Genomic DNA, 12136 nt, shown 5'->3' with positions numbered 1-12136 from the left:
GAATAATTTTTAACAAACTTTTTTCTTATTAAGCTTCAAAATCAACATTATTGTTTTTTTTAAAGAAACAAGGCAGTCCTTTTGAAAGTAAATTATTCGTTATTGTAGAATATTCTATGAGACGGAATATTTGCAGGTTATATTTTAACAAAAAAAATTATGAGGTTAAAACTTTAAAGGACTTTGGAAGTTTTCATTTAAAGAGAAATTTGAATAATTTTTTGCAAACTGTTTTCCTATAAAGCTGGAAAATTAATATTTTTTTATAGAAATGAAATAGTCTTCCCGAAGGTAAATTATCCGTTATTATTATAGTATACTCAGTGCGAAGCAGTTAATTGGTTATGTTTAAAAAATAAATTGAAAGGTGATTAGCTCAAAATACCTGCAGAAACTTTCATTAAAAAGGTTTTTATTAAAAAAAATTGAATAATTAGTTAAAAAAACTTTTTTTTCATAATTCTACAAAATCAAAATGTTTATTTTTTAAAGAACTAAAACACTTTTCCTGAAAGTAAATTATTTGTTATTATAGCATATTCCGGAAGAAGCAATGTTTATAGGTTATGTTTTAACAAACAAATTAAGATGTTATAATTTTAAATTGAGTTCAGATATTTCTTACTTGAAAAAAAATTATTTTCTTTAAAAAAAAATTTGAATAATTTGTTACAAGTTGTTTTTATAAAGATTAAAAATCAATATTTTTATTTTTTGAAAGGAATAAAGCATTTTTCCTGGACGAAACTTATTCATCATTTCATTATGTTCAATGAAAAGCAATATTAATAGCGTTGACAAAAAAGTTAAGAGGTGATGAAAAAAATTAAAAGGCGAATCTGTGCACTGTTTTTCTCAAAAAAATCTTCAAACTCAACCTTTTCTTTAAAAAAGAGAAAAATCAGTATTCCTGAATGTAATACTGTATTTTTCAGTTCCTTTATGCTTAAGTAAGATATAGTGATAATCCTCATTTCCTCAAGCACGATATTTTCACACTAAACTGTTACTTTATATTATTTCCAGATGAATACCATTTAAATTTTCATAATTTCTACTTGATGGAAAAATATACAATATAATCTTATCATTTACTTGGAAATCAAGGTGTGTTTAATCACAAATGCTTTCTTGAGCTATTTGAAAATGCCTTCAAACCTTTCTATTGTCTTAATACAGAAATAAGATCATGGGAAAAATATCAATAAAAAAAACCCATTAAACCTTAATCATAATATAATAATTTATTTTCTATTTCAATCCTACTTTTATGTAAGGTAAATAGGAAATGTATCTTAAACCTTATAATAATATTTTAATGCAGATTAATCAGGTGATTCTCTAGGAGTAATATTCACCTCTCCATCAATGAGTTATGTGATTCCTATTATGATTTAGATATTCTCTATGCATTTATACAACAGTTAAAATCTATATATTCTGTTCTAATTTACATAATAGTCTATCATGTTCTACTAGTAGCAAATTATGTTACGAGAAATACAGTGAATAGATAAGAGTTAATTTGATATTTAGAAAGTCAAATAACTATGGTAAAACTATTATCAGACTTCACTATTTAAACTTTTAGAGACAAATTACATTGAAAGTGAGTTACGGTTTTAAGATTTTCAATTAAATGCTGCTATTATCCGGTTAATGATTTATAATTACGTATACAATGAATTGTACTAGTTTAAATAGTAAAACCAAATTTCAAATTATCTTTGTTGGTGTTAATTGTTTCTTTAATGTTAAAAAGTAGGAAAATAATACGTTTATGTTTAATGGAATAATGATTATCTGGAATAATGATTTATAATTACGTATACAATGATTTGTACTAGTTTAAATAGTAAAACCAAATTGCAAACTATCTCTGTTGGTGTTAATTGTTTCTTTAATGTTAAAAAGTAGGAAAATAATAGGTTTATGTTTAATGGAGTAATGATTATCCGGAATAATGATTTATAATTACGTATACAATGATTTGTACTAGTTTAAATGGTAAAACCAAATTGCAAATTTTCTCTGTTGGTGTTAATTGTTTCTTTAATGTTAAAAAGTAGGAAAATAATAGGTTTATGTTTACTGGAGCAATGATTATCCGGAATAATGATTTATAATTACGTATACAATGATTTGTACTAGTTTAAATAGTAAAACCAAATTGCAAATTATCTCTGTTGGTGTTAATTGTTTCTTTAATGTTAAAAAATAGGAAAATAATACGTTTATGTTTAATGGAATAATGATTATCTGGAATAATGATTTATAATTACGTATACAATGATTTGTACTAGTTTAAATAGTAAAACCAAATTTCAAACTATCTCTGTTGGTGTTAATTGTTTCTTTAATGTTGAAAAGTAGGAAAATAATAGGTTTATGTTTATGTAAGAGAAATGTTAAAATTAGTTTTAATGTTTTAAACAACATACAAATATATGGTTTCCTGTAATCAAGGTCCTTAATGCATAAATTTATGATTTTTATTTCAAAGTAAAAGTTAAGAAACTCCTGTGGTCGCAAATTAATATTTAGGAAAGGAAAAAAAAGTTATAGAAATCTGAAAAATCTTGTTTAACCCTTTGACGCAAATGATGCACCGGTGTCCCTTTTATATTTAGTTACAAGCAAAGAAGTATTTTAGTTACTAAAAATGTATTAGGTTATCAGAATTATGTTTGTAGTAAAGTTTAAAATCCATAAAAAAGTAGTTTGAAACTTTGCTTTCAATCCTATTCAGGCATTTACCAATAATTGGATCTGTAAATTAAAGAAATTTTATTGATGAATAGAGAAACAGTTTCTCTATTCATCAATAAAATTTACCAATAATTGAATATGTAAATTAAAGAAATTTTATTGATGAATGGAGAAACAATAGAGAAACAGTTTCTCTATTTATCAATAAAATTTACCAACAATTGAATATGTAAATTAAGGAAATTTTATTGATGAATAGAGAAACATTTTCTCTATTCATCAATAAAATTTAACAATAATTGAATATGTAAATTAAAGAAATTTTATTTAAGAATAGAGAAACAGTTTCTCTATTCATCAATAAAATTTACCAATAATTGAATATGTAAACTAAAGAAATTTTATTGATGAATAGAGAAGCAGTTTCTCTTAGATCTAAATAAGTGCAAATTTGAAAAATTATTGTTTGGAAGTGAGTCGCATATCGAAGATTTGACCTTTAACGTAGAGAAAACCGCCTGTGTTTCTTGCTGTAGTTCATGACCATTAATTATAGAAATGCTAAATATAATATTTTTTACTTACTTTGACCTAAATTAATACAAAATAAGAAAAATATGTTTAATAAAAATTCTTCTTCAAAGGAAGAAACAAGATGGGATTAAAAGCATTAAAATCTTATTGATTGTGCGAGGAAAGTGCGAAGAGTCGGAACAAGATTATAATAAACAGCAATCAAAAATGCTCTATTATTTTTCACCTGTCTTCTTCAATAGCTATTGTTCAATTTCGGTAGCTTTTTTGCTTTCTTCTTAAATACTAAAATATTAAATAAGATTTACTTTCAATATCTGTCTATCTATCTCTCTATATTATCTATATCTATCTATCTATCTATCTATCTATCTATCTATCTATCTATCTATCTATCTATATATATATATATATATATATATATATATATATATATATATATATATATATATATATATATATATATATATATATATATATATATATATATATATATATATATATATATATATATGTATACAGAAAATAATAAAGATTATTCAAAAGAAAAAGATAAAATAGATAATAAAATAATAAAATATAAATATATCTTTACAATGGAAAATATATTTTCATTCAAATTGATGGAATACTGCAAGCATCTATTTTTTTTATCTCCTTCTTATATTATTATGAAAAAAATTATACTCTTAATATTAAATTTGAATTTAGATTTATTCAAGATTTAATTATCTTTAATTTTCAAGATTATACAATTTTATTAAATAATATTTACACCGAGGAATTAATTTTGCTTCGTAATCGTGATTATAACATTAATTTTAATTTTTTTTTTATTTGGGTATTAAAAAAGAAGAAAAGATCTGCCTTGTTGATTTATATGACAAAAGAAATGATTTTAATTTTAATCTAAATAAACTAATTACTAGGAATTCTAATGTTTCTAAAAACATTTATTTAAATACGATTTTTAATCAGATGAATAGAATTAAAAGAATTTGTATCATTGTTTATTTATCCAAAAAACAAATAAACAAACTCTATTACAATTTAATAAAAAAACAATGGGTACCCAACTAATGCAATTAAGTTTATATAAAATCATTGAGTTAATTGTATTTTATTATTAATAAATTTACTAAAAACTTCTTCGGCAATTTGTGTTTTTACCATGCGCAAATCCAATTCAGGCAAATACGTGGCTAAAAGTCTGTGCAAAACGAACAAATCATGTTTCTTTTCTTTTCCGTTTTTAAATAAATGTTAATTTTCCAAAATCATTAAAATTGTGTAATTAAATAACAACTTTACTAATTATAAACTTTAAATTATCCAGTATAATATTATTAAATTGTGTGCATCAATTTTCGGGTCAATCCATGCTAACTAACAAATCTAGCGTGCTTCAGTACTGCAGTAAGAATGCGCCATAAAAGTGCCCTCTATTTACGCTTCTGCTTTCATATTTTGTAATCTGGCAATCTTATTACGAAAACATTTTTAATTATTCTTGAAAGATTCCGGTACGTGTGAGTTCATTTGCATTCGCTACTCGCTTTATAGATTTCTTTTTGTGCTTTGTTCTGTATTTTCTGTTTTCTGCTTGATATATTTTTACTTAACGGGTTCTATATTCGTTTCAATTTTTTTAGTGCTCCTCACCCTATTGTATTGATATATTTTGCTTTGGCTGTATTGATACATTACTAGAATGCACTGCTTTTTACGCATAATATTTTGACAGTTAAAAACTCAGAGAGTTTATCATGTTTATTTAGAAAAAGGAAATTTTTGTGTGGATATTTTTAAACTGTCGCTTGCAACATTTTAAATGTACTGCACGAAAAATTAAAAAAACCCGATCAAAAGACATAATAATTTTATTTTTATGGTTCACTGTATAATCAATATAATCTTTAAATATCAGATTTGATCAGGCAATTTTTATCGACTATTTATAATTAAAATTTATAATTGCTCAAAATATTTTAGTTTTACATTTATACTTTAACAATAGTAAACCAAAACTTAAAATACAATTGTCAAAATTTGAAAAAATATCTTTTAGAAATACCATACATTTTGAACAGTTTATTTTACTATTAAGAATTCATTAGAATTTAAAATAATAAGTGCAATAGTAAGTAAAATAGTAATTATCTTTCTGTATTTCTCTTTTTTTAAATTTAAAGTATAACCTAATAAAGTTAGACAAATATAATTTGTTTTCTACGGAATAGAGGAATATAAATTGAAGTCATTATCACATAGAATTATAACTACTTGTAAAATAAATATTACGTTTGTAATGATTTTTTATGAGATATAAGTTGTAAAGTGATTAAAATTCTCATTAGATACTTCTATTCTTTCAGAAAAGGCTATATTAGCCGGCATATTCTAATTCAGAAACAGTTTTTTAATTTACTTTTGTGACTAAGTTGATTTTAATAATGATGTTACCTTTCTAAGAATAGCTCCTTTCCACGCAAAAATACAAAATTTTCTAATCATGGAAAATATAATTAGTAAATTTATTTAATTAAAACAGTAACTAATCAATCTATTCAAAACTTAAAACTTTTAGGATTGCAAAACATACATTACAGTTGTTCTTTTTATCTCGTAAAAAATTCATATTTTTTTTAGTGAATTTTTGTAAGCAATTTATATATAATGAAAAAAAAATATTTCTCTGCATGATTTTTTCAAAAATCTCTGCATGATTTTTTTTTATTTTCTATTGACATTAATATTAATTTAACTCTTATTTTTCGAAATATTTAAATTAAATGTTGCATTTCCTCTTGAAGAAACTGATTATAATAATTTTTCTTATATTGAACAGATTTTTTAAGGTTAATAGAATAATCGCAGAAAAAGTTAAGAAAAATCTTTCATTTAAAGAAAATTATTGCTAAGTTAAATAAAAAAAAATGAGTGGGAAGATAAATAGAGAATTGCTTATGAAAGAAACAAGGATAACGCATATTTAGAACTTATGAATGAAAAAAAAATGGAAACGGAAAATAAGATAACTAATTCACGTTGCAGTTGAGCGGCTTATTAAGTGTACAGTACGCAAAATAATAATAATTATAGAATCAATAATAATAAAATAATGATTGATTCTCGCGTAAAAATTGCTATCCTAAATCTCTGATGGAATAATCTTAAATGCGGTTACTAATTTGTGTAGGCATGCTTCCTATGCAAATTAAAGAACATGACTTTTCTTAGAAGTCTGCTTGTTTGAAATAATTAAATTATGAATTTTGTTATTTAAAATTATATGGTTTAAAAGAGGTAAAAAGTGTGTACTTTAAAATATTTTCGGTCTGAAATAAATTAAATGAAAAAGTAATTAAAGAAATATTTTTCTTTGAAATTATATTTGGATAAACAAGTTTTAAAACTGTAGACAAAAATATCCTGTTTTTTTCTTCTTTTCTTCTTCTTTTTTTTAAAAAAACATCTTCTGAGATATAGCGAGATACGCAAGAAGGTGAAGTTGACGTTAATGGGTCCAAGCTTTCGTATGCTCTCCTGAATAAATTATTGGGATCATATCTTCAAAATAGCGGCTTCTTTCCATATTTTGAGGATCAAGAATCCGAATTCCTTGAGGTAAAGGTATATTTATTCAGAAAAAGTACGTTTTTGTATCTGTTATTGTATCTTAATATATCGTTTGTAATAAATAAATAGCTTATTGGTCAATTTTCCTAAAATTGAGATTGCATTTTAGTACACTGTAAAAAATTTCGGATCAAATTACGTGAGTACAGTCCTCTGAGTGCAACATCCGAAAAATCCCTTTTACCGTAAAACCCATTTTAAACCATAATTTTTATAGTAATATTTGTTTAATAATAGTAATTCAGACAATTTACAGTAAATAACATCGTAAAAATTACGATATAGAAGATATTTATTCCTTAAAATACGGCTATGATGGATTTTACGGTAAAAAGTACTGGCACCTTGAACTTCGATGTTTTTAAAGTAATTTGAACATGAATAATTTACATTGCACATGATTATCTGATCATTATACGTTATCTTGCTAAAAGTTTGCTGACACCTAAGGCTAGACTCAGATAGTCTTGTGATATATTATAGTGATGCTGGTCCCTTTTTGCATGACCTGGCCCACGTATGGAGGCCTTTTTTTACTTTAGTGTGAAAGTTGGTCAAAGGAATCAATTTAGACACGTCCATTTCATTTCAAGTGCGTGCTGGTAGTGACATTAACCCATTTTTTTTGGCTACAAGATCCGCATTTTAATTCATTTCAACAGTGCTTTATGGTGTTAAGATCAGTGCTCTGATTTTAGTTTTCGAACAACCATTTCGTCATACTATGAATGCGCAAGTCTAGAAGCAGTAGTCCTGCTGGTATAAAAATGGTCCTTCTCATAAAGATTACCTTAGAGCTGGGTGAATAGAATTATCCAAAATGTCCCCATTCTTCTCAGAGCTTCTGTTTCTAACTACAAGAATCAAGGGGCCAATGTCACACGATGAGGAACACCACCAAACCATGATGTACCCTCGGTTAGATTCATTTCGTTAAGTGGATGTCTTGATACTTTTGGTTAGTCTATCAAAAGTTATTAAAAGTCATGGTTTTTAATTTTGCGAACTGTGCACCATCAAGCCATAGAGAAACATAATAAAAATGCATTTTTTAACATTTGTTTTGTAATGATTCTTATTACATATTGATTAAGGGTGGTTGAGCTTATTTAAATTCAAAAAGGGTTTTCAGAATAGAAAGAAATAGCGAAGAATTGTAGTTAATTGTTCATTAAATGTTGAGGGGGTAACAGGGAATTCTCAATTTTTTTCAGACATTAACATTAATACCAAACTTAGTTCATAAATTTTATATCCTGGATTTAAGGTTGACGCTAATTAAACTTTTTACCGACCTGGAATACGGGAAAAAATATGTAAAAATTTTTTTTTAGGTGTGTTAAAGTGAATTATATAACGATATGAAGTGCTATCATAATTTATTTCAACCTGGTTCCTAATTACCCACACCTCTGTTCTATCAAAGGAAACTTATCCTACTTTCCCTAACCATCTTAATCTTTTGCCTGTTATCCCTTTCCCTGTTTAAAGAAACGCCGCCCACGGCGGTGTTTACTCAGGATCTAAGCAAATAGCTACACCGCAGGGGTTAAATCAGCGCTATAAATTGGGGGGCAGAAGCTTCCCTCTTGAAAGTTTACAGATGTTTACTGAGTTATTGAATCGAAGGACACTACACAGGATACTTTAAGTTTATGCGTTTCTTTTGATTTGTTTTAATCCATTACTTTTTTTTAGGAATACTACGTTGAAATATTTTTGGGATTTAGGTAACTTTGTAAAGAGAATTTCTTTTTGCCTATGACCTAAAATTTATTTGATTTTTAAGACAGTTGTTTTTAGTGGGTAGGTGGACGGGATTTTTTCATTTAGTAATTTTACGTACTGCATTAATTTTACTTTAATTTTACCTACTGTAAAGAATTTGCCTTGAGCTTTAACTTCTGTACTTATAAATCAACAAGTTTATAATTTTGTACATGAGTACAAATAAATTTCAAGAAAATGATCAAATGAATGAACGCATACCTCGCAAAAAAAAGCTCTCCAGCGTTAGTTTTGACCTCACGTTGACCTTTATTACCCACTTTTATATAAACAAAACCATCTTCATTGTTTTTTTTTTCTATTTTCTGAAGTTATCAACAAATTACAGCAAAAGTCATTGGTGAGAAAAATAGCTTCCCATCTACTTTATATATATATATATATATATATATATATATATATATATATATATATATATATATATATATATATATATATATATATATATATATATATATATATATATATATATATATATATATATATATATATATATATATATATATATATATATATATATATATATATATATATATATATATATAAATTTGAAACTGGTAATTATTTTTAAGAACTTCCAGAAAGTAGCTTCAAGGATATACAGATATTTTAATTTAATAATTTTAATTTAAATAAAACATTTTGAAATTGATTATATTGTTATTTTTATTGTTCATGACAGGTATTCTTATTTCGTAACAAACACTATTCTTATTTTATAATAAAATTATTCGAATAAATCATTATATTCTGAATAAAATTATTTTATTGCCTAAATTTATTCGTTGCTAGGAATACTAATGATGTTACAATTTCCTAGAATTTGAAACTGATTGTAAAGAATCAATTTGTTGAATTAAACATAAAAATTCAAATTTATTTCCAACTGAGAAAATTGAGAAATGTAAATTTTATTGCATTTAAATCGTATAAATTTCAATTATTTTAGAATCTTAACAGAAGATCAAAAAAGATTATTTTGAATCTGTTTAAATAAATACTTAATTAGAATAGTTATGTATAACGATTCTAAATAAATTAGATCTTGAAGTTTAAGTTATGTATGGTGTTCATTAGTATTTTTTAAAACAATGATATTAAAAAAAATTAAAAAAATTTTCTAGAAACAAATTTTGAAGGAAACGTTTCTGGAATAAAACAGAAATTTTAAATTATTTGGTTTGTTGTGGCATATATTAAATATCTTTATTTCTAAATATTATAGGATGTAGTTACTTAGATACATGCTATTACAAAGAAAATAATAATGTCATTCAGAAAGTAAGTTCCTCACGGTTAGTAAAAGGTAACAAAACATAATTAAATAAAAACACAAAAGATAAGTCCAAAATTAAAAGAGTAACTGATCTTCCATCACTCTACATAGTTGGAATTCTAATCACTGGTTTACATTTTCTTCTGCTAAAATGAATCAACACTCCTCTTAAATACCAGACTTGATTTCTGGGAATCGTTCCGTATTTTACAAAAATTCTAATAATTTAGTTAATGAACTTTATAGTATCAATAATTTTTAATCTAATGATCGGATCTTCACGTTCTAGAACTCAATCTTAATGGTTCGAGGAGGTGACCTCAAATAGGCTAACTAATAAGTGCAGATGATATTTAAAGTTACGAAATCGGACAAACACGCACTTTCTCTGAATAAACATGACCACTGAAATCAGTCGATAAGTTCCTGAGAAATAGAACTTCAAGAAAGTTCGAGACTTAGAACTCTATTTCCCAGGAACTATTTGCACGATTACGCTCAAATTTTATATTTTGCCATGTAATACTTTAAAATGACGAAAAAATTGTATGCCTTACAATTCCAAGTTTTTCCGATCATTCTTAAATGAAATAATAAAAAATAATAAATATTTCCCTAAAGTCATTTTTTGCTTTTAATTAATAATTTTTAATCTAATGATCGGATCTTCACGTTCTAGAACTCAATCTTAATGGTTCGTGGAGGTGACCTCAAATAGGCTAACTAATAAGTGCAGATGATATTTAAAGTTACGAAATCGGACAAACACGCACTTTCTCTGAATAAACATGTCTAGTGAAATCAGTCGATAAGTTCCTGAGAAATAGAACTTTAAGAAAGTTCGAGACTTAAAATTCTATTTCCCAGGAACTATTTGCCCGATTACGCTCAAATTTTATATTTTGCCATGTAATACTTTAAAATGACGAAAAAATTGTATGCCTTACAATTCCAAGTTTTTCCGATCATTCTTAAATGAAATAATAAAAAATAATAAATATTTCCCTAAAGTCATTTTTTGCTTTTAATTAATAATTTTTAATCTAATGATCGGATCTTCACGTTCTAGAACTCAATCTTAATGGTTCGTGGAGGTGACCTCAAATAGGCTAACTAATAAGTGCAGATGATATTTAAAGTTACGAAATCGGACAAACACGCACTTTCTCTGAATAAACATGTCTAGTGAAATCAGTCGATAAGTTCCTGAGAAATAGAACTTTAAGAAAGTTCGAGACTTAAAATTCTATTTCCCAGGAACTATTTGCCCGATTACGCTCAAATTTTATATTTTGCCATGTAATACTTTAAAATGACGAAAAAATTGTATGCCTTACAATTCCAAGTTTTTCCGATCATTCTTAAATGAAATAATAAAAAATAATAAATATTTTCCTAAAGTCATTTTTTGCTTTTAATTATTTTTGGATAAACCAATTTTATAATTGTTTATAAAAATTTTTAAATTCGCTTAAAAAGTTCTCGAGAAATAGCGAAATACGCATAAAGTAAAATTATCATTAAAGGGTCCAAACTTTGGAGCGCTCTCCAGAATAATCTATTGGGACCATATTTTCCAGATTGCGGCTATCCTCTATATTTTGGAGGTCAAAAAATCCAAATTCGTCGAAAAAAAGATATGTTTATTCAGAGAAAGTTCGTTTTTGCGTCTGATTTCGTAACTTAAAATATCGTCTGCAGTAATTAATTAGCTTATTTGAGGTCACCTCCTCAAGCAGTTAAGAAAGCGTCCGAGAACGTGAAGATCCGATCATTATATCAAAGGTTATTCAGAGCGGTCCGTTCTTTTTTGGGCACCGTACTCTTTCATTTGTGCTCTATTAAAGTTTTTTTTTTTTTTTTTTTTTTTTTTTTTTTTTTTGCTTTAGCCTATTTATTGGGTCCATATCCAAGAGGTCGTGGGTTCGATCCTACCTTTTTTGGACGAAACATAATTACCTAGAAATATATATTTCAGATTATACAGAAATATATCTTTTACTTCTTGACATAAGAACCACCGAATTTGTAATACTTGTTGTTCGGGGTGATAAATTTTTGCAGTCTAATATGGAACGAAAATATTTATATACTCTTAATAATTTTAGTGTATCAGTACGCCAAAAATGGTGACAAATACTTCATTAATGGTGACAAATACTTAGTGTAGTGAAACGCCATACATGAGAA

This window comes from Parasteatoda tepidariorum, chromosome 12 (genome assembly GCF_982258835.1).
Source record: "Parasteatoda tepidariorum strain Cologne lab strain chromosome 12, Ptep-v5.0, whole genome shotgun sequence".
NCBI lineage: Eukaryota > Metazoa > Arthropoda > Arachnida > Araneae > Theridiidae > Parasteatoda > Parasteatoda tepidariorum.
The sequence above is the reverse complement of the archived record's forward strand: the minus strand, read 5'-3'. Positions refer to the sequence as shown.